The sequence below is a fragment of the Phyllobates terribilis genome, unplaced genomic scaffold (genome assembly GCF_046119375.1).
Source record: "Phyllobates terribilis strain yellow unplaced genomic scaffold, ASM4611937v1 Scaffold_196__1_contigs__length_3587587, whole genome shotgun sequence".
Lineage (NCBI taxonomy): Eukaryota > Metazoa > Chordata > Amphibia > Anura > Dendrobatidae > Phyllobates > Phyllobates terribilis.
This window is the reverse complement of record NW_027362956.1, coordinates 3,388,316-3,408,686: the sequence shown is the minus strand read 5'-3', so window position 1 is coordinate 3,408,686 and position 20,371 is coordinate 3,388,316. Positions and strand designations below refer to the sequence as shown.

Here is a 20,371-nt window from a genome sequence, read left to right as displayed (position 1 = left end):
TAGCCTCTGCTCTTACCGATCACAAATGTTGAGGGAGGGTGTAGCATTCCTCCCACTCCGCTTGGGTCCCTCTTTAGACGGGCCATGTACCTCCTCTTGCCGCACCAGAAGCCTACCGCGTTCTTCACAGTGCCCAGGTATCTCAGATCATCACAATAACGGATAAGGTAGGTCGAGATGTCTGCAGCTTCCACAAAGGGGTTCGGGAAATGCACCACGATAGGGATCTCGTCATAGGCATACAAGAGACAAAAGGTTAGTCCATCCAATTCATCTAAGTAGTTTTTCTCATTTACCTTTTGTACGAGTTGGTGACAGCATCCCTGGCTCTTGAAGGTGATGGTGTAAGTCCCCTTGTACTCATTGTCCTGGAAGCAGAATATGTCTTCCCGCCGAAACTCCAGAACTCCAAGCAGAATCCTATGGCAGATGTAGTCCAAGTTCTTCTCCGTCCTCGATCCTGCTCCAACTTCAATCCTCACGGTGTTCCGCATCCGGGCATCACCCGATGAATATGTGAGCGTTGCCGGCATCCTTCACTCAGGAACGTACCGACTCTTCTCTCTGAAAGGCGCAAGCCTTCATGGGATCCCTTCCCGTTGCTCCCGGACTAATCCTTCCTCCCAATAGCAGCAGGGGGGTTAAGTCCCTCCGAAGAGGAACGATCCCCGCAGGCCGAGAGAAAGGGTACCAAGAGCACCTCACAGGCAAGACCACACAGGTAAACCTGATAGATCGTGCCAAAAGGCCGAGAAGCGATAACCAGAATTGGTTTCCGACTACGGTGCCACCCAAGGATTCTGAAAAGTCCATTTGTGGAGATGGCCACCTGGACTCCCGTTAAGAAGACATGCTGTCAACCTCTAGATCCCTCACATGCCTGCACTTTTCGGCTTGCTGCTGCTGCAATCCACGCGTTTTAGATCTGCATAACTCCACCTCTTTTAGCACAGTACCCTCAACCCCCGGCTGTTCCCACCCGCCTCAACACCGTTGGAAGGGAGGAGAACCAATTAAGGCGGGGGGGGGGGTGGAACGAGCAGCTGTCTACCCTTAGCAGGAGGGTTGCTGATTAATTACCTCTCCTGCTGCTGCTGCTGCTGGCTGTCCAGCAGCAGACTGAAGGTGGCTGCTGCTGTGCGCAGGTATATAAAGGCTCAGAGCCTATTATGACACGCGCAGCCAGCGTTCCATTGCCACATTCCGTCTACTGCAGGCGGGATACCTGGATGGCTGAATGTCACTGAGAAGCTCACAGAGACCGCCATAAGCAACAGTTTAAAAGAATGCCACAGACTAATCAACCAAACTTTTTGGGTTGGTTTCTCTTTTATAGTCTGCAGGCATTAAATGAAAGAAGTCAGTGTTCCAGCAGAGGGAGACAACGTTTCAGAAAAGGCATTGTAGCAAACCAAAAAAGAAATTTTAAGCGCAGCAGAGTAACCAGCTCACATACCTGTTAGCTCAGGTGAGTTTAAAAGGCTGCTGTTGATAACAAGGGCATTTGCTAAATAGATGGTGTGTGTGCAACAATATACTGAAAGGTCAATTATATTGTGCAGCTTATCTCACCACCTGTAGTTATTTAGGTGAAAGCTCCAAAATGCTTGCCTAATATGTCTGTTTATCCAAAAGGAAGTATAGAGGGAGAGCTAGATAGATAGCATTGCATTACATTACATTACATGGCAATGCAATGCACAGTTGCTGAAGTTGAACCAAAATGAGCTTGTCATCTGGCTTCTGCAACTTTTAACATGAAAAATCCAATGAGGAGAAGAAAAGCAAAGCCAAAGAGTCCATCCCAAAATCCGACAAACAAGCAAAATGAACAAAAAGCATTGAATTCAATTCTTTCTGATTTTAGAAACTGCATTAAAGAAGGGGTGCACCGGTCCTGGAGATACTGCAATACCAGGTCAATGCGTGGAGTGGACAGAGCAAGCTCTTTTTCCATCTCCCTGTTCTAAAAATCCATTTAATATATGGTCCCCAGATAGGGGACGTATCAGATATTAAACTGATAAGAACAGATACTACACTTGATCTTAGCCAAAAGGCCGAGAAGCGATAACCAGAATTGGTTTCCGACTACGGTGCCACCCAAGGATTCTGAAAAGTCCATTTGTGGAGATGGCCACCTGGACTCCCGTTAAGAAGACATGCTGTCAACCTCTAGATCCCTCACATGCCTGCACTTTTCGGCTTGCTGCTGCTGCAATCCACGCGTTTTAGATCTGCATAACTCCACCTCTTTTAGCACAGTACCCTCAACCCCCGGCTGTTCCCACCCGCCTCAACACCGTTGGAAGGGAGGAGAACCAATTAAGGCGGGGGGGGGGTGGAACGAGCAGCTGTCTACCCTTAGCAGGAGGGTTGCTGATTAATTACCTCTCCTGCTGCTGCTGCTGCTGGCTGTCCAGCAGCAGACTGAAGGTGGCTGCTGCTGTGCGCAGGTATATAAAGGCTCAGAGCCTATTATGACACGCGCAGCCAGCGTTCCATTGCCACATTCCGTCTACTGCAGGCGGGATACCTGGATGGCTGAATGTCACTGAGAAGCTCACAGAGACCGCCATAAGCAACAGTTTAAAAGAATGCCACAGACTAATCAACCAAACTTTTTGGGTTGGTTTCTCTTTTATAGTCTGCAGGCATTAAATGAAAGAAGTCAGTGTTCCAGCAGAGGGAGACAACGTTTCAGAAAAGGCATTGTAGCAAACCAAAAAAGAAATTGTAAGCGCAGCAGAGTAACCAGCTCACATACCTGTTAGCTCAGGTGAGTTTAAAAGGCTGCTGTTGATAACAAGGGCATTTGCTAAATAGATGGTGTGTGTGCAACAATATACTGAAAGGTCAATTATATTGTGCAGCTTATCTCACCACCTGTAGTTATTTAGGTGAAAGCTCCAAAATGCTTGCCTAATATGTCTGTTTATCCAAAAGGAAGTATAGAGGGAGAGCTAGATAGATAGCATTGCATTACATTACATTACATGGCAATGCAATGCACAGTTGCTGAAGTTGAACCAAAATGAGCTTGTCATCTGGCTTCTGCAACTTTTAACATGAAAAATCCAATGAGGAGAAGAAAAGCAAAGCCAAAGAGTCCATCCCAAAATCCGACAAACAAGCAAAATGAACAAAAAGCATTGAATTCAATTCTTTCTGATTTTAGAAACTGCATTAAAGAAGGGGTGCACCGGTCCTGGAGATACTGCAATACCAGGTCAATGCGTGGAGTGGACAGAGCAAGCTCTTTTTCCATCTCCCTGTTCTAAAAATCCATTTAATATATGGTCCCCAGATAGGGGACGTATCAGATATTAAACTGATAAGAACAGATACTACACTTGATCTTAGCCAAAAGGCCGAGAAGCGATAACCAGAATTGGTTTCCGACTACGGTGCCACCCAAGGATTCTGAAAAGTCCATTTGTGGAGATGGCCACCTGGACTCCCGTTAAGAAGACATGCTGTCAACCTCTAGATCCCTCACATGCCTGCACTTTTCGGCTTGCTGCTGCTGCAATCCACGCGTTTTAGATCTGCATAACTCCACCTCTTTTAGCACAGTACCCTCAACCCCCGGCTGTTCCCACCCGCCTCAACACCGTTGGAAGGGAGGAGAACCAATTAAGGCGGGGGGGGGGGTGGAACGAGCAGCTGTCTACCCGTAGCAGGAGGGTTGCTGATTAATTACCTCTCCTGCTGCTGCTGCTGCTGGCTGTCCAGCAGCAGACTGAAGGTGGCTGCTGCTGTGCGCAGGTATATAAAGGCTCAGAGCCTATTATGACACGCGCAGCCAGCGTTCCATTGCCACATTCCGTCTACTGCAGGCGGGATACCTGGATGGCTGAATGTCACTGAGAAGCTCACAGAGACCGCCATAAGCAACAGTTTAAAAGAATGCCACAGACTAATCAACCAAACTTTTTGGGTTGGTTTCTCTTTTATAGTCTGCAGGCATTAAATGAAAGAAGTCAGTGTTCCAGCAGAGGGAGACAACGTTTCAGAAAAGGCATTGTAGCAAACCAAAAAAGAAATTTTAAGCGCAGCAGAGTAACCAGCTCACATACCTGTTAGCTCAGGTGAGTTTAAAAGGCTGCTGTTGATAACAAGGGCATTTGCTAAATAGATGGTGTGTGTGCAACAATATACTGAAAGGTCAATTATATTGTGCAGCTTATCTCACCACCTGTAGTTATTTAGGTGAAAGCTCCAAAATGCTTGCCTAATATGTCTGTTTATCCAAAAGGAAGTATAGAGGGAGAGCTAGATAGATAGCATTGCATTACATTACATTACATGGCAATGCAATGCACAGTTGCTGAAGTTGAACCAAAATGAGCTTGTCATCTGGCTTCTGCAACTTTTAACATGAAAAATCCAATGAGGAGAAGAAAAGCAAAGCCAAAGAGTCCATCCCAAAATCCGACAAACAAGCAAAATGAACAAAAAGCATTGAATTCAATTCTTTCTGATTTTAGAAACTGCATTAAAGAAGGGGTGCACCGGTCCTGGAGATACTGCAATACCAGGTCAATGCGTGGAGTGGACAGAGCAAGCTCTTTTTCCATCTCCCTGTTCTAAAAATCCATTTAATATATGGTCCCCAGATAGGGGACGTATCAGATATTAAACTGATAAGAACAGATTTTTTTTTTTTTTCGAAAGCCCGAATTCGTGTACAAAACCCGAGTGCGCTTAAAAAAGTGACAAGTGCCACAAAAAAAGTGCACTAGGATGCTGGTCTTCTTGAAACCCTCTCCAAAAGGAGAAGGGTCCCCCAAACCATTCCCCGTCCCTCCGAGCCAAAAGGCCACAGCGAGGAACAGGGACAAAAAGCCACCTCCAGCCGAAGCCAGAGGCGACCCAATCTTACCCCCAGCACCTGCCCGAGTTCTCACCCGAGCAAGGCACTGGGAGCCAAAGACTGTGCTCCCCTCCCGGAAGAGGGGAGCCAACAACGCTCTCCTCCCAAAAGAGGAGAGCCAGGGGGGTTCAGGGGGGAGCGGAACCTGATGGCCACACACTCCCCCCCTAGACCTGCCAAGAGAGGAACCCGTAAGGGAACCGCATCCCGACAAAATCCTAGTAGGACATGACACACGTGAATAAGTGGACACACAGTGACAAAGAAATTAAATAAATAGTGAAGGTTTCACAGTATAATACTGCCCGGACCTTCGACCGGGAATTGAAAAATTCCCCATCCTAAGGCCAGAAGGCCCGGAATAAGGGTGTGTGCGAAGAAAGAAAATTTGAAGTGCTTGTGCAAATGTGCCATAAACTCAAGTGGGGTTCCCAATCCCAGTGAGTTAAGGCACCCCAGGGTCACCACTCCTGGGGCACTTCACACTTCGGGCTTTCGATCTTCCCCGGCCCAATGGCGTCGATCCTGGGGGGCCATGCTTTCCACCAGATGACTATATTAGCCACCTGGCGTACTAACAAGCGCCTAAACCCCAGTGTGCATAATGTATCAATCTACTAGGGCGGCCAACATCCAAAACCGCCTTTTCGAAAGATACTACACTTGATCTTAGCCAAAAGGCCGAGAAGCGATAACCAGAATTGGTTTCCGACTACGGTGCCACCCAAGGATTCTGAAAAGTCCATTTGTGGAGATGGCCACCTGGACTCCCGTTAAGAAGACATGCTGTCAACCTCTAGATCCCTCACATGCCTGCACTTTTCGGCTTGCTGCTGCTGCAATCCACGCGTTTTAGATCTGCATAACTCCACCTCTTTTAGCACAGTACCCTCAACCCCCGGCTGTTCCCACCCGCCTCAACACCGTTGGAAGGGAGGAGAACCAATTAAGGCGGGGGGGGGGTGGAACGAGCAGCTGTCTACCCTTAGCAGGAGGGTTGCTGATTAATTACCTCTCCTGCTGCTGCTGCTGCTGGCTGTCCAGCAGCAGACTGAAGGTGGCTGCTGCTGTGCGCAGGTATATAAAGGCTCAGAGCCTATTATGACACGCGCAGCCAGCGTTCCATTGCCACATTCCGTCTACTGCAGGCGGGATACCTGGATGGCTGAATGTCACTGAGAAGCTCACAGAGACCGCCATAAGCAACAGTTTAAAAGAATGCCACAGACTAATCAACCAAACTTTTTGGGTTGGTTTCTCTTTTATAGTCTGCAGGCATTAAATGAAAGAAGTCAGTGTTCCAGCAGAGGGAGACAACGTTTCAGAAAAGGCATTGTAGCAAACCAAAAAAGAAATTTTAAGCGCAGCAGAGTAACCAGCTCACATACCTGTTAGCTCAGGTGAGTTTAAAAGGCTGCTGTTGATAACAAGGGCATTTGCTAAATAGATGGTGTGTGTGCAACAATATACTGAAAGGTCAATTATATTGTGCAGCTTATCTCACCACCTGTAGTTATTTAGGTGAAAGCTCCAAAATGCTTGCCTAATATGTCTGTTTATCCAAAAGGAAGTATAGAGGGAGAGCTAGATAGATAGCATTGCATTACATTACATTACATGGCAATGCAATGCACAGTTGCTGAAGTTGAACCAAAATGAGCTTGTCATCTGGCTTCTGCAACTTTTAACATGAAAAATCCAATGAGGAGAAGAAAAGCAAAGCCAAAGAGTCCATCCCAAAATCCGACAAACAAGCAAAATGAACAAAAAGCATTGAATTCAATTCTTTCTGATTTTAGAAACTGCATTAAAGAAGGGGTGCACCGGTCCTGGAGATACTGCAATACCAGGTCAATGCGTGGAGTGGACAGAGCAAGCTCTTTTTCCATCTCCCTGTTCTAAAAATCCATTTAATATATGGTCCCCAGATAGGGGACGTATCAGATATTAAACTGATAAGAACAGATACTACACTTGATCTTAGCCAAAAGGCCGAGAAGCGATAACCAGAATTGGTTTCCGACTACGGTGCCACCCAAGGATTCTGAAAAGTCCATTTGTGGAGATGGCCACCTGGACTCCCGTTAAGAAGACATGCTGTCAACCTCTAGATCCCTCACATGCCTGCACTTTTCGGCTTGCTGCTGCTGCAATCCACGCGTTTTAGATCTGCATAACTCCACCTCTTTTAGCACAGTACCCTCAACCCCCGGCTGTTCCCACCCGCCTCAACACCGTTGGAAGGGAGGAGAACCAATTAAGGCGGGGAGGGGGGGTGGAACGAGCAGCTGTCTACCCTTAGCAGGAGGGTTGCTGATTAATTACCTCTCCTGCTGCTGCTGCTGCTGCTGGCTGTCCAGCAGCAGACTGAAGGTGGCTGCTGCTGTGCGCAGGTATATAAAGGCTCAGAGCCTATTATGACACGCGCAGCCAGCGTTCCATTGCCACATTCCGTCTACTGCAGGCGGGATACCTGGATGGCTGAATGTCACTGAGAAGCTCACAGAGACCGCCATAAGCAACAGTTTAAAAGAATGCCACAGACTAATCAACCAAACTTTTTGGGTTGGTTTCTCTTTTATAGTCTGCAGGCATTAAATGAAAGAAGTCAGTGTTCCAGCAGAGGGAGACAACGTTTCAGAAAAGGCATTGTAGCAAACCAAAAAAGAAATTTTAAGCGCAGCAGAGTAACCAGCTCACATACCTGTTAGCTCAGGTGAGTTTAAAAGGCTGCTGTTGATAACAAGGGCATTTGCTAAATAGATGGTGTGTGTGCAACAATATACTGAAAGGTCAATTATATTGTGCAGCTTATCTCACCACCTGTAGTTATTTAGGTGAAAGCTCCAAAATGCTTGCCTAATATGTCTGTTTATCCAAAAGGAAGTATAGAGGGAGAGCTAGATAGATAGCATTGCATTACATTACATTACATGGCAATGCAATGCACAGTTGCTGAAGTTGAACCAAAATGAGCTTGTCATCTGGCTTCTGCAACTTTTAACATGAAAAATCCAATGAGGAGAAGAAAAGCAAAGCCAAAGAGTCCATCCCAAAATCCGACAAACAAGCAAAATGAACAAAAAGCATTGAATTCAATTCTTTCTGATTTTAGAAACTGCATTAAAGAAGGGGTGCACCGGTCCTGGAGATACTGCAATACCAGGTCAATGCGTGGAGTGGACAGAGCAAGCTCTTTTTCCATCTCCCTGTTCTAAAAATCCATTTAATATATGGTCCCCAGATAGGGGACGTATCAGATATTAAACTGATAAGAACAGATTTTTTTTTTTTTTCGAAAGCCCGAATTCGTGTACAAAACCCGAGTGCGCTTAAAAAAGTGACAAGTGCCACAAAAAAAGTGCACTAGGATGCTGGTCTTCTTGAAACCCTCTCCAAAAGGAGAAGGGTCCCCCAAACCATTCCCCGTCCCTCCGAGCCAAAAGGCCACAGCGAGGAACAGGGACAAAAAGCCACCTCCAGCCGAAGCCAGAGGCGACCCAATCTTACCCCCAGCACCTGCCCGAGTTCTCACCCGAGCAAGGCACTGGGAGCCAAAGACTGTGCTCCCCTCCCGGAAGAGGGGAGCCAACAACGCTCTCCTCCCAAAAGAGGAGAGCCAGGGGGGTTCAGGGGGGAGCGGAACCTGATGGCCACACACTCCCCCCCTAGACCTGCCAAGAGAGGAACCCGTAAGGGAACCGCATCCCGACAAAATCCTAGTAGGACATGACACACGTGAATAAGTGGACACACAGTGACAAAGAAATTAAATAAATAGTGAAGGTTTCACAGTATAATACTGCCCGGACCTTCGACCGGGAATTGAAAAATTCCCCATCCTAAGGCCAGAAGGCCCGGAATAAGGGTGTGTGCGAAGAAAGAAAATTTGAAGTGCTTGTGCAAATGTGCCATAAACTCAAGTGGGGTTCCCAATCCCAGTGAGTTAAGGCACCCCAGGGTCACCACTCCTGGGGCACTTCACACTTCGGGCTTTCGATCTTCCCCGGCCCAATGGCGTCGATCCTGGGGGGCCATGCTTTCCACCAGATGACTATATTAGCCACCTGGCGTACTAACAAGCGCCTAAACCCCAGTGTGCATAATGTATCAATCTACTAGGGCGGCCAACATCCAAAACCGCCTTTTCGAAAGATACTACACTTGATCTTAGCCAAAAGGCCGAGAAGCGATAACCAGAATTGGTTTCCGACTACGGTGCCACCCAAGGATTCTGAAAAGTCCATTTGTGGAGATGGCCACCTGGACTCCCGTTAAGAAGACATGCTGTCAACCTCTAGATCCCTCACATGCCTGCACTTTTCGGCTTGCTGCTGCTGCAATCCACGCGTTTTAGATCTGCATAACTCCACCTCTTTTAGCACAGTACCCTCAACCCCCGGCTGTTCCCACCCGCCTCAACACCGTTGGAAGGGAGGAGAACCAATTAAGGCGGGGGGGGGGGGTGGAACGAGCAGCTGTCTACCCTTAGCAGGAGGGTTGCTGATTAATTACCTCTCCTGCTGCTGCTGCTGCTGGCTGTCCAGCAGCAGACTGAAGGTGGCTGCTGCTGTGCGCAGGTATATAAAGGCTCAGAGCCTATTATGACACGCGCAGCCAGCGTTCCATTGCCACATTCCGTCTACTGCAGGCGGGATACCTGGATGGCTGAATGTCACTGAGAAGCTCACAGAGACCGCCATAAGCAACAGTTTAAAAGAATGCCACAGACTAATCAACCAAACTTTTTGGGTTGGTTTCTCTTTTATAGTCTGCAGGCATTAAATGAAAGAAGTCAGTGTTCCAGCAGAGGGAGACAACGTTTCAGAAAAGGCATTGTAGCAAACCAAAAAAGAAATTTTAAGCGCAGCAGAGTAACCAGCTCACATACCTGTTAGCTCAGGTGAGTTTAAAAGGCTGCTGTTGATAACAAGGGCATTTGCTAAATAGATGGTGTGTGTGCAACAATATACTGAAAAGTCAATTATATTGTGCAGCTTATCTCACCACCTGTAGTTATTTAGGTGAAAGCTCCAAAATGCTTGCCTAATATGTCTGTTTATCCAAAAGGAAGTATAGAGGGAGAGCTAGATAGATAGCATTGCATTACATTACATTACATGGCAATGCAATGCACAGTTGCTGAAGTTGAACCAAAATGAGCTTGTCATCTGGCTTCTGCAACTTTTAACATGAAAAATCCAATGAGGAGAAGAAAAGCAAAGCCAAAGAGTCCATCCCAAAATCCGACAAACAAGCAAAATGAACAAAAAGCATTGAATTCAATTCTTTCTGATTTTAGAAACTGCATTAAAGAAGGGGTGCACCGGTCCTGGAGATACTGCAATACCAGGTCAATGCGTGGAGTGGACAGAGCAAGCTCTTTTTCCATCTCCCTGTTCTAAAAATCCATTTAATATATGGTCCCCAGATAGGGGACGTATCAGATATTAAACTGATAAGAACAGATACTACACTTGATCTTAGCCAAAAGGCCGAGAAGCGATAACCAGAATTGGTTTCCGACTACGGTGCCACCCAAGGATTCTGAAAAGTCCATTTGTGGAGATGGCCACCTGGACTCCCGTTAAGAAGACATGCTGTCAACCTCTAGATCCCTCACATGCCTGCACTTTTCGGCTTGCTGCTGCTGCAATCCACGCGTTTTAGATCTGCATAACTCCACCTCTTTTAGCACAGTACCCTCAACCCCCGGCTGTTCCCACCCGCCTCAACACCGTTGGAAGGGAGGAGAACCAATTAAGGCGGGGGGGGGGGTGGAACGAGCAGCTGTCTACCCTTAGCAGGAGGGTTGCTGATTAATTACCTCTCCTGCTGCTGCTGCTGCTGCTGGCTGTCCAGCAGCAGACTGAAGGTGGCTGCTGCTGTGCGCAGGTATATAAAGGCTCAGAGCCTATTATGACACGCGCAGCCAGCGTTCCATTGCCACATTCCGTCTACTGCAGGCGGGATACCTGGATGGCTGAATGTCACTGAGAAGCTCACAGAGACCGCCATAAGCAACAGTTTAAAAGAATGCCACAGACTAATCAACCAAACTTTTTGGGTTGGTTTCTCTTTTATAGTCTGCAGGCATTAAATGAAAGAAGTCAGTGTTCCAGCAGAGGGAGACAACGTTTCAGAAAAGGCATTGTAGCAAACCAAAAAAGAAATTTTAAGCGCAGCAGAGTAACCAGCTCACATACCTGTTAGCTCAGGTGAGTTTAAAAGGCTGCTGTTGATAACAAGGGCATTTGCTAAATAGATGGTGTGTGTGCAACAATATACTGAAAGGTCAATTATATTGTGCAGCTTATCTCACCACCTGTAGTTATTTAGGTGAAAGCTCCAAAATGCTTGCCTAATATGTCTGTTTATCCAAAAGGAAGTATAGAGGGAGAGCTAGATAGATAGCATTGCATTACATTACATTACATGGCAATGCAATGCACAGTTGCTGAAGTTGAACCAAAATGAGCTTGTCATCTGGCTTCTGCAACTTTTAACATGAAAAATCCAATGAGGAGAAGAAAAGCAAAGCCAAAGAGTCCATCCCAAAATCCGACAAACAAGCAAAATGAACAAAAAGCATTGAATTCAATTCTTTCTGATTTTAGAAACTGCATTAAAGAAGGGGTGCACCGGTCCTGGAGATACTGCAATACCAGGTCAATGCGTGGAGTGGACAGAGCAAGCTCTTTTTCCATCTCCCTGTTCTAAAAATCCATTTAATATATGGTCCCCAGATAGGGGACGTATCAGATATTAAACTGATAAGAACAGATACTACACTTGATCTTAGCCAAAAGGCCGAGAAGCGATAACCAGAATTGGTTTCCGACTACGGTGCCACCCAAGGATTCTGAAAAGTCCATTTGTGGAGATGGCCACCTGGACTCCCGTTAAGAAGACATGCTGTCAACCTCTAGATCCCTCACATGCCTGCACTTTTCGGCTTGCTGCTGCTGCAATCCACGCGTTTTAGATCTGCATAACTCCACCTCTTTTAGCACAGTACCCTCAACCCCCGGCTGTTCCCACCCGCCTCAACACCGTTGGACGGGAGGAGAACCAATTAAGGCGGGGGGGGGGGGTGGAACGAGCAGCTGTCTACCCTTAGCAGGAGGGTTGCTGATTAATTACCTCTCCTGCTGCTGCTGCTGCTGGCTGTCCAGCAGCAGACTGAAGGTGGCTGCTGCTGTGCGCAGGTATATAAAGGCTCAGAGCCTATTATGACACGCGCAGCCAGCGTTCCATTGCCACATTCCGTCTACTGCAGGCGGGATACCTGGATGGCTGAATGTCACTGAGAAGCTCACAGAGACCGCCATAAGCAACAGTTTAAAAGAATGCCACAGACTAATCAACCAAACTTTTTGGGTTGGTTTCTCTTTTATAGTCTGCAGGCATTAAATGAAAGAAGTCAGTGTTCCAGCAGAGGGAGACAACGTTTCAGAAAAGGCATTGTAGCAAACCAAAAAAGAAATTTTAAGCGCAGCAGAGTAACCAGCTCACATACCTGTTAGCTCAGGTGAGTTTAAAAGGCTGCTGTTGATAACAAGGGCATTTGCTAAATAGATGGTGTGTGTGCAACAATATACTGAAAGGTCAATTATATTGTGCAGCTTATCTCACCACCTGTAGTTATTTAGGTGAAAGCTCCAAAATGCTTGCCTAATATGTCTGTTTATCCAAAAGGAAGTATAGAGGGAGAGCTAGATAGATAGCATTGCATTACATTACATTACATGGCAATGCAATGCACAGTTGCTGAAGTTGAACCAAAATGAGCTTGTCATCTGGCTTCTGCAACTTTTCACATGAAAAATCCAATGAGGAGAAGAAAAGCAAAGCCAAAGAGTCCATCCCAAAATCCGACAAACAAGCAAAATGAACAAAAAGCATTGAATTCAATTCTTTCTGATTTTAGAAACTGCATTAAAGAAGGGGTGCACCGGTCCTGGAGATACTGCAATACCAGGTCAATGCGTGGAGTGGACAGAGCAAGCTCTTTTTCCATCTCCCTGTTCTAAAAATCCATTTAATATATGGTCCCCAGATAGGGGACGTATCAGATATTAAACTGATAAGAACAGATACTACACTTGATCTTAGCCAAAAGGCCGAGAAGCGATAACCAGAATTGGTTTCCGACTACGGTGCCACCCAAGGATTCTGAAAAGTCCATTTGTGGAGATGGCCACCTGGACTCCCGTTAAGAAGACATGCTGTCAACCTCTAGATCCCTCACATGCCTGCACTTTTCGGCTTGCTGCTGCTGCAATCCACGCGTTTTAGATCTGCATAACTCCACCTCTTTTAGCACAGTACCCTCAACCCCCGGCTGTTCCCACCCGCCTCAACACCGTTGGAAGGGAGGAGAACCAATTAAGGCGGGGGGGGGGTGGAACGAGCAGCTGTCTACCCTTAGCAGGAGGGTTGCTGATTAATTACCTCTCCTGCTGCTGCTGCTGCTGCTGGCTGTCCAGCAGCAGACTGAAGGTGGCTGCTGCTGTGCGCAGGTATATAAAGGCTCAGAGCCTATTATGACACGCGCAGCCAGCGTTCCATTGCCACATTCCGTCTACTGCAGGCGGGATACCTGGATGGCTGAATGTCACTGAGAAGCTCACAGAGACCGCCATAAGCAACAGTTTAAAAGAATGCCACAGACTAATCAACCAAACTTTTTGGGTTGGTTTCTCTTTTATAGTCTGCAGGCATTAAATGAAAGAAGTCAGTGTTCCAGCAGAGGGAGACAACGTTTCAGAAAAGGCATTGTAGCAAACCAAAAAAGAAATTTTAAGCGCAGCAGAGTAACCAGCTCACATACCTGTTAGCTCAGGTGAGTTTAAAAGGCTGCTGTTGATAACAAGGGCATTTGCTAAATAGATGGTGTGTGTGCCACAATATACTGAAAGGTCAATTATATTGTGCAGCTTATCTCACCACCTGTAGTTATTTAGGTGAAAGCTCCAAAATGCTTGCCTAATATGTCTGTTTATCCAAAAGGAAGTATAGAGGGAGAGCTAGATAGATAGCATTGCATTACATTACATTACATGGCAATGCAATGCACAGTTGCTGAAGTTGAACCAAAATGAGCTTGTCATCTGGCTTCTGCAACTTTTAACATGAAAAATCCAATGAGGAGAAGAAAAGCAAAGCCAAAGAGTCCATCCCAAAATCCGACAAACAAGCAAAATGAACAAAAAGCATTGAATTCAATTCTTTCTGATTTTAGAAACTGCATTAAAGAAGGGGTGCACCGGTCCTGGAGATACTGCAATACCAGGTCAATGCGTGGAGTGGACAGAGCAAGCTCTTTTTCCATCTCCCTGTTCTAAAAATCCATTTAATATATGGTCCCCAGATAGGGGACGTATCAGATATTAAACTGATAAGAACAGATACTACACTTGATCTTAGCCAAAAGGCCGAGAAGCGATAACCAGAATTGGTTTCCGACTACGGTGCCACCCAAGGATTCTGAAAAGTCCATTTGTGGAGATGGCCACCTGGACTCCCGTTAAGAAGACATGCTGTCAACCTCTAGATCCCTCACATGCCTGCACTTTTCGGCTTGCTGCTGCTGCAATCCACGCGTTTTAGATCTGCATAACTCCACCTCTTTTAGCACAGTACCCTCAACCCCCGGCTGTTCCCACCCGCCTCAACACCGTTGGAAGGGAGGAGAACCAATTAAGGCGGGGGGGGGGGGTGGAACGAGCAGCTGTCTACCCTTAGCAGGAGGGTTGCTGATTAATTACCTCTCCTGCTGCTGCTGCTGCTGGCTGTCCAGCAGCAGACTGAAGGTGGCTGCTGCTGTGCGCAGGTATATAAAGGCTCAGAGCCTATTATGACACGCGCAGCCAGCGTTCCATTGCCACATTCCGTCTACTGCAGGCGGGATACCTGGATGGCTGAATGTCACTGAGAAGCTCACAGAGACCGCCATAAGCAACAGTTTAAAAGAATGCCACAGACTAATCAACCAAACTTTTTGGGTTGGTTTCTCTTTTATAGTCTGCAGGCATTAAATGAAAGAAGTCAGTGTTCCAGCAGAGGGAGACAACGTTTCAGAAAAGGCATTGTAGCAAACCAAAAAAGAAATTTTAAGCGCAGCAGAGTAACCAGCTCACATACCTGTTAGCTCAGGTGAGTTTAAAAGGCTGCTGTTGATAACAAGGGCATTTGCTAAATAGATGGTGTGTGTGCAACAATATACTGAAAGGTCAATTATATTGTGCAGCTTATCTCACCACCTGTAGTTATTTAGGTGAAAGCTCCAAAATGCTTGCCTAATATGTCTGTTTATCCAAAAGGAAGTATAGAGGGAGAGCTAGATAGATAGCATTGCATTACATTACATTACATGGCAATGCAATGCACAGTTGCTGAAGTTGAACCAAAATGAGCTTGTCAATTGGCTTCTGCAACTTTTAACATGAAAAATCCAATGAGGAGAAGAAAAGCAAAGCCAAAGAGTCCATCCCAAAATCCGACAAACAAGCAAAATGAACAAAAAGCATTGAATTCAATTCTTTCTGATTTTAGAAACTGCATTAAAGAAGGGGTGCACCGGTCCTGGAGATACTGCAATACCAGGTCAATGCGTGGAGTGGACAGAGCAAGCTCTTTTTCCATCTCCCTGTTCTAAAAATCCATTTAATATATGGTCCCCAGATAGGGGACGTATCAGATATTAAACTGATAAGAACAGATACTACACTTGATCTTAGCCAAAAGGCCGAGAAGCGATAACCAGAATTGGTTTCCGACTACGGTGCCACCCAAGGATTCTGAAAAGTCCATTTGTGGAGATGGCCACCTGGACTCCCGTTAAGAAGACATGCTGTCAACCTCTAGATCCCTCACATGCCTGCACTTTTCGGCTTGCTGCTGCTGCAATCCACGCGTTTTAGATCTGCATAACTCCACCTCTTTTAGCACAGTACCCTCAACCCCCGGCTGTTCCCACCCGCCTCAACACCGTTGGAAGGGAGGAGAACCAATTAAGGCGGGGGGGGGGGTGGAACGAGCAGCTGTCTACCCTTAGCAGGAGGGTTGCTGATTAATTACCTCTCCTGCTGCTGCTGCTGCTGGCTGTCCAGCAGCAGACTGAAGGTGGCTGCTGCTGTGCGCAGGTATATAAAGGCTCAGAGCCTATTATGACACGCGCAGCCAGCGTTCCATTGCCACATTCCGTCTACTGCAGGCGGGATACCTGGATGGCTGAATGTCACTGAGAAGCTCACAGAGACCGCCATAAGCAACAGTTTAAAAGAATGCCACAGACTAATCAACCAAACTTTTTGGGTTGGTTTCTCTTTTATAGTCTGCAGGCATTAAATGAAAGAAGTCAGTGTTCCAGCAGAGGGAGACAACGTTTCAGAAAAGGCATTGTAGCAAACCAAAAAAGAAATTTTAAGCGCAGCAGAGTAACCAGCTCACATACCTGTTAGCTCAGGTGAGTTTAAAAGGCTGCTGTTGATAACAAGGGCATTTGCTAAATAGATGGTGTGTGTGCAACAATATACTGAAAGGTCAATTATATTGTGCAGCTTATCTCACCACCTGTAGTTATTTAGGTGAAAGCTCCAAAATGCTTGCCTAATATGTCTGTTTATCCAAAAGGAAGTATAGAGGGAGAGCTAGATAGATAGCATTGCATTACATTACATTACATGGCAATGCAATGCACAGTTGCTGAAGTTGAACCAAAATGAGCTTGTCATCTGGCTTCTGCAACTTTTAACATGAAAAATCCAATGAGGAGAAGAAAAGCAAAGCCAAAGAGTCCATCCCAAAATCCGACAAACAAGCAAAATGAACAAAAAGCATTGAATTCAATTCTTTCTGATTTTAGAAACTGCATTAAAGAAGGGGTGCACCGGTCCTGGAGATACTGCAATACCAGGTCAATGCGTGGAGTGGACAGAGCAAGCTCTTTTTCCATCTCCCTGTTCTAAAAATCCATTTAATATATGGTCCCCAGATAGGGGACGTATCAGATATTAAACTGATAAGAACAGATACTACACTTGATCTTAGCCAAAAGGCCGAGAAGCGATAACCAGAATTGGTTTCCGACTACGGTGCCACCCAAGGATTCTGAAAAGTCCATTTGTGGAGATGGCCACCTGGACTCCCGTTAAGAAGACATGCTGTCAACCTCTAGATCCCTCACATGCCTGCACTTTTCGGCTTGCTGCTGCTGCAATCCACGCGTTTTAGATCTGCATAACTCCACCTCTTTTAGCACAGTACCCTCAACCCCCGGCTGTTCCCACCCGCCTCAACACCGTTGGAAGGGAGGAGAACCAATTAAGGCGGGGGGGGGGGTGGAACGAGCAGCTGTCTACCCTTAGCAGGAGGGTTGCTGATTAATTACCTCTCCTGCTGCTGCTGCTGCTGGCTGTCCAGCAGCAGACTGAAGGTGGCTGCTGCTGTGCGCAGGTATATAAAGGCTCAGAGCCTATTATGACACGCGCAGCCAGCGTTCCATTGCCACATTCCGTCTACTGCAGGCGGGATACCTGGATGGCTGAATGTCACTGAGAAGCTCACAGAGACCGCCATAAGCAACAGTTTAAAAGAATGCCACAGACTAATCAACCAAACTTTTTGGGTTGGTTTCTCTTTTATAGTCTGCAGGCATTAAATGAAAGAAGTCAGTGTTCCAGCAGAGGGAGACAACGTTTCAGAAAAGGCATTGTAGCAAACCAAAAAAGAAATTTTAAGCGCAGCAGAGTAACCAGCTCACATACCTGTTAGCTCAGGTGAGTTTAAAAGGCTGCTGTTGATAACAAGGGCATTTGCTAAATAGATGGTGTGTGTGCAACAATATACTGAAAGGTCAATTATATTGTGCAGCTTATCTCACCACCTGTAGTTATTTAGGTGAAAGCTCCAAAATGCTTGCCTAATATGTCTGTTTATCCAAAAGGAAGTATAGAGGGAGAGCTAGATAGATAGCATTGCATTACATTACATTACATGGCAATGCAATGCACAGTTGCTGAAGTTGAACCAAAATGAGCTTGTCATCTGGCTTCTGCAACTTTTAACATGAAAAATCCAATGAGGAGAAGAAAAGCAAAGCCAAAGAGTCCATCCCAAAATCCGACAAACAAGCAAAATGAACAAAAAGCATTGAATTCAATTCTTTCTGATTTTAGCAACTGCATTAAAGAAGGGGTGCACCGGTCCTGGAGATACTGCAATACCAGGTCAATGCGTGGAGTGGACAGAGCAAGCTCTTTTTCCATCTCCCTGTTCTAAAAATCCATTTAATATATGGTCCCCAGATAGGGGACGTATCAGATATTAAACTGATAAGAACAGATACTACACTTGATCTTAGCCAAAAGGCCGAGAAGCGATAACCAGAATTGGTTTCCGACTACGGTGCCACCCAAGGATTCTGAAAAGTCCATTTGTGGAGATGGCCACCTGGACTCCCGTTAAGAAGACATGCTGTCAACCTCTAGATCCCTCACATGCCTGCACTTTTCGGCTTGCTGCTGCTGCAATCCACGCGTTTTAGATCTGCATAACTCCACCTCTTTTAGCACAGTACCCTCAACCCCCGGCTGTTCCCACCCGCCTCAACACCGTTGGAAGGGAGGAGAACCAATTAAGGCGGGGGGGGGTGGAACGAGCAGCTGTCTACCCTTAGCAGGAGGGTTGCTGATTAATTACCTCTCCTGCTGCTGCTGCTGCTGGCTGTCCAGCAGCAGACTGAAGGTGGCTGCTGCTGTGCGCAGGTATATAAAGGCTCAGAGCCTATTATGACACGCGCAGCCAGCGTTCCATTGCCACATTCCGTCTACTGCAGGCGGGATACCTGGATGGCTGAATGTCACTGAGAAGCTCACAGAGACCGCCATAAGCAACAGTTTAAAAGAATGCCACAGACTAATCAACCAAACTTTTTGGGTTGGTTTCTCTTTTATAGTCTGCAGGCATTAAATGAAAGAAGTCAGTGTTCCAGCAGAGGGAGACAACGTTTCAGAAAAGGCATTGTAGCAAACCAAAAAAGAAATTTTAAGCGCAGCAGAGTAACCAGCTCACATACCTGTTAGCTCAGGTAAGTTTAAAAGGCTGCTGTTGATAACAAGGGCATTTGCTAAATAGATGGTGTGTGTGCAACAATATACTGAAAGGTCAATTATATTGTGCAGCTTATCTCACCACCTGTAGTTATTTAGGTGAAAGCTCCAAAATGCTTGCCTAATATGTCTGTTTATCCAAAAGGAAGTATAGAGGGAGAGCTTGATAGATAGCATTGCATTACATTACATTACATGGCAATGCAATGCACAGTTGCTGAAGTTGAACCAAAATGAGCTTGTCATCTGGCTTCTGCAACTTTTAACATGAAAAATCCAATGAGGAGAAGAAAAGCAAAGCCAAAGAGTCCATCCCAAAATCCGACAAACAAGCAAAATGAACAAAAAGCATTGAATTCAATTCTTTCTGATTTTAGAAACTGCATTAAAGAAGGGGTGCACCGGTCCTGGAGATACTGCAATACCAGGTCAATGCGTGGAGTGGACAGAGCAAGCTCTTTTTCCATCTCCCTGTTCTAAAAATCCATTTAATATATGGTCCCCAGATAGGGGACGTATCAGATATTAAACTGATAAGAACAGATACTACACTTGATCTTAGCCAAAAGGCCGAGAAGCGATAACCAGAATTGGTTTCCGACTACGGTGCCACCCAAGGATTCTGAAAAGTCCATTTGTGGAGATGGCCACCTGGACTCCCGTTAAGAAGACATGCTGTCAACCTCTAGATCCCTCACATGCCTGCACTTTTCGGCTTGCTGCTGCTGCAATCCACGCGTTTTAGATCTGCATAACTCCACCTCTTTTAGCACAGTACCCTCAACCCCCGGCTGTTCCCACCCGCCTCAACACCGTTGGAAGGGAGGAGAACCAATTAAGGCGGGGGGGGGGTGGAACGAGCAGCTGTCTACCCTTAGCAGGAGGGTTGCTGATTAATTACCTCTCCTGCTGCTGCTGCTGCTGGCTGTCCAGCAGCAGACTGAAGGTGGCTGCTGCTGTGCGCAGGTATATAAAGGCTCAGAGCCTATTATGACACGCGCAGCCAGCGTTCCATTGCCACATTCCGTCTACTGCAGGCGGGATACCTGGATGGCTGAATGTCACTGAGAAGCTCACAGAGACCGCCATAAGCAACAGTTTAAAAGAATGCCACAGACTAATCAACCAAACTTTTTGGGTTGGTTTCTCTTTTATAGTCTGCAGGCATTAAATGAAAGAAGTCAGTGTTCCAGCAGAGGGAGACAACGTTTCAGAAAAGGCATTGTAGCAAACCAAAAAAGAAATTTTAAGCGCAGCAGAGTAACCAGCTCACATACCTGTTAGCTCAGGTGAGTTTAAAAGGCTGCTGTTGATAACAAGGGCATTTGCTAAATAGATGGTGTGTGTGCAACAATATACTGAAAGGTCAATTATATTGTGC

The 20,371-nt window shown here is 46.2% G+C and overlaps 13 non-coding genes and 2 pseudogenes across 13 annotated transcripts; all 15 read right to left on the bottom strand.

The window, feature by feature from the left end:
- Positions 1-1,881: 1,881 nt before the first annotated feature.
- On the bottom strand, positions 1,882-2,072 carry LOC141213357 (U2 spliceosomal RNA). Its single transcript, XR_012282861.1, has one exon. It is a non-coding gene; the product is annotated as a U2 spliceosomal RNA (small nuclear RNA).
- Positions 2,073-3,192: 1,120 nt separating this feature from the next.
- Positions 3,193-3,383, bottom strand: LOC141213356 (U2 spliceosomal RNA). The gene has a single exon (XR_012282860.1). It is a non-coding gene; the product is annotated as a U2 spliceosomal RNA (small nuclear RNA).
- Positions 3,384-4,504: 1,121 nt separating this feature from the next.
- Positions 4,505-4,688, bottom strand: LOC141213530 (U2 spliceosomal RNA). Its single transcript, XR_012283027.1, has one exon. It is a non-coding gene; the product is annotated as a U2 spliceosomal RNA (small nuclear RNA).
- Positions 4,689-5,477: 789 nt separating this feature from the next.
- On the bottom strand, positions 5,478-5,569 carry LOC141213556 (U2 spliceosomal RNA; annotated as a pseudogene).
- Positions 5,570-6,689: 1,120 nt separating this feature from the next.
- LOC141213355 (U2 spliceosomal RNA) lies at positions 6,690-6,880 on the bottom strand. Its single transcript, XR_012282859.1, has one exon. It is a non-coding gene; the product is annotated as a U2 spliceosomal RNA (small nuclear RNA).
- Positions 6,881-8,005: 1,125 nt separating this feature from the next.
- LOC141213529 (U2 spliceosomal RNA) lies at positions 8,006-8,189 on the bottom strand. Its single transcript, XR_012283026.1, has one exon. It is a non-coding gene; the product is annotated as a U2 spliceosomal RNA (small nuclear RNA).
- Positions 8,190-8,978: 789 nt separating this feature from the next.
- LOC141213555 (U2 spliceosomal RNA) lies at positions 8,979-9,070 on the bottom strand (annotated as a pseudogene).
- Positions 9,071-10,192: 1,122 nt separating this feature from the next.
- LOC141213354 (U2 spliceosomal RNA) lies at positions 10,193-10,383 on the bottom strand. The gene has a single exon (XR_012282858.1). It is a non-coding gene; the product is annotated as a U2 spliceosomal RNA (small nuclear RNA).
- A 1,124-nt stretch (positions 10,384-11,507) lies between these two features.
- LOC141213353 (U2 spliceosomal RNA) lies at positions 11,508-11,698 on the bottom strand. Its single transcript, XR_012282857.1, has one exon. It is a non-coding gene; the product is annotated as a U2 spliceosomal RNA (small nuclear RNA).
- Positions 11,699-12,820: 1,122 nt separating this feature from the next.
- LOC141213352 (U2 spliceosomal RNA) lies at positions 12,821-13,011 on the bottom strand. The gene has a single exon (XR_012282856.1). It is a non-coding gene; the product is annotated as a U2 spliceosomal RNA (small nuclear RNA).
- A 1,123-nt stretch (positions 13,012-14,134) lies between these two features.
- Positions 14,135-14,325, bottom strand: LOC141213350 (U2 spliceosomal RNA). Its single transcript, XR_012282854.1, has one exon. It is a non-coding gene; the product is annotated as a U2 spliceosomal RNA (small nuclear RNA).
- A 1,122-nt stretch (positions 14,326-15,447) lies between these two features.
- On the bottom strand, positions 15,448-15,638 carry LOC141213349 (U2 spliceosomal RNA). Its single transcript, XR_012282853.1, has one exon. It is a non-coding gene; the product is annotated as a U2 spliceosomal RNA (small nuclear RNA).
- A 1,121-nt stretch (positions 15,639-16,759) lies between these two features.
- On the bottom strand, positions 16,760-16,950 carry LOC141213348 (U2 spliceosomal RNA). Its single transcript, XR_012282852.1, has one exon. It is a non-coding gene; the product is annotated as a U2 spliceosomal RNA (small nuclear RNA).
- Positions 16,951-18,071: 1,121 nt separating this feature from the next.
- Positions 18,072-18,262, bottom strand: LOC141213347 (U2 spliceosomal RNA). Its single transcript, XR_012282851.1, has one exon. It is a non-coding gene; the product is annotated as a U2 spliceosomal RNA (small nuclear RNA).
- A 1,119-nt stretch (positions 18,263-19,381) lies between these two features.
- On the bottom strand, positions 19,382-19,572 carry LOC141213346 (U2 spliceosomal RNA). Its single transcript, XR_012282850.1, has one exon. It is a non-coding gene; the product is annotated as a U2 spliceosomal RNA (small nuclear RNA).
- Positions 19,573-20,371: the final 799 nt, after the last annotated feature.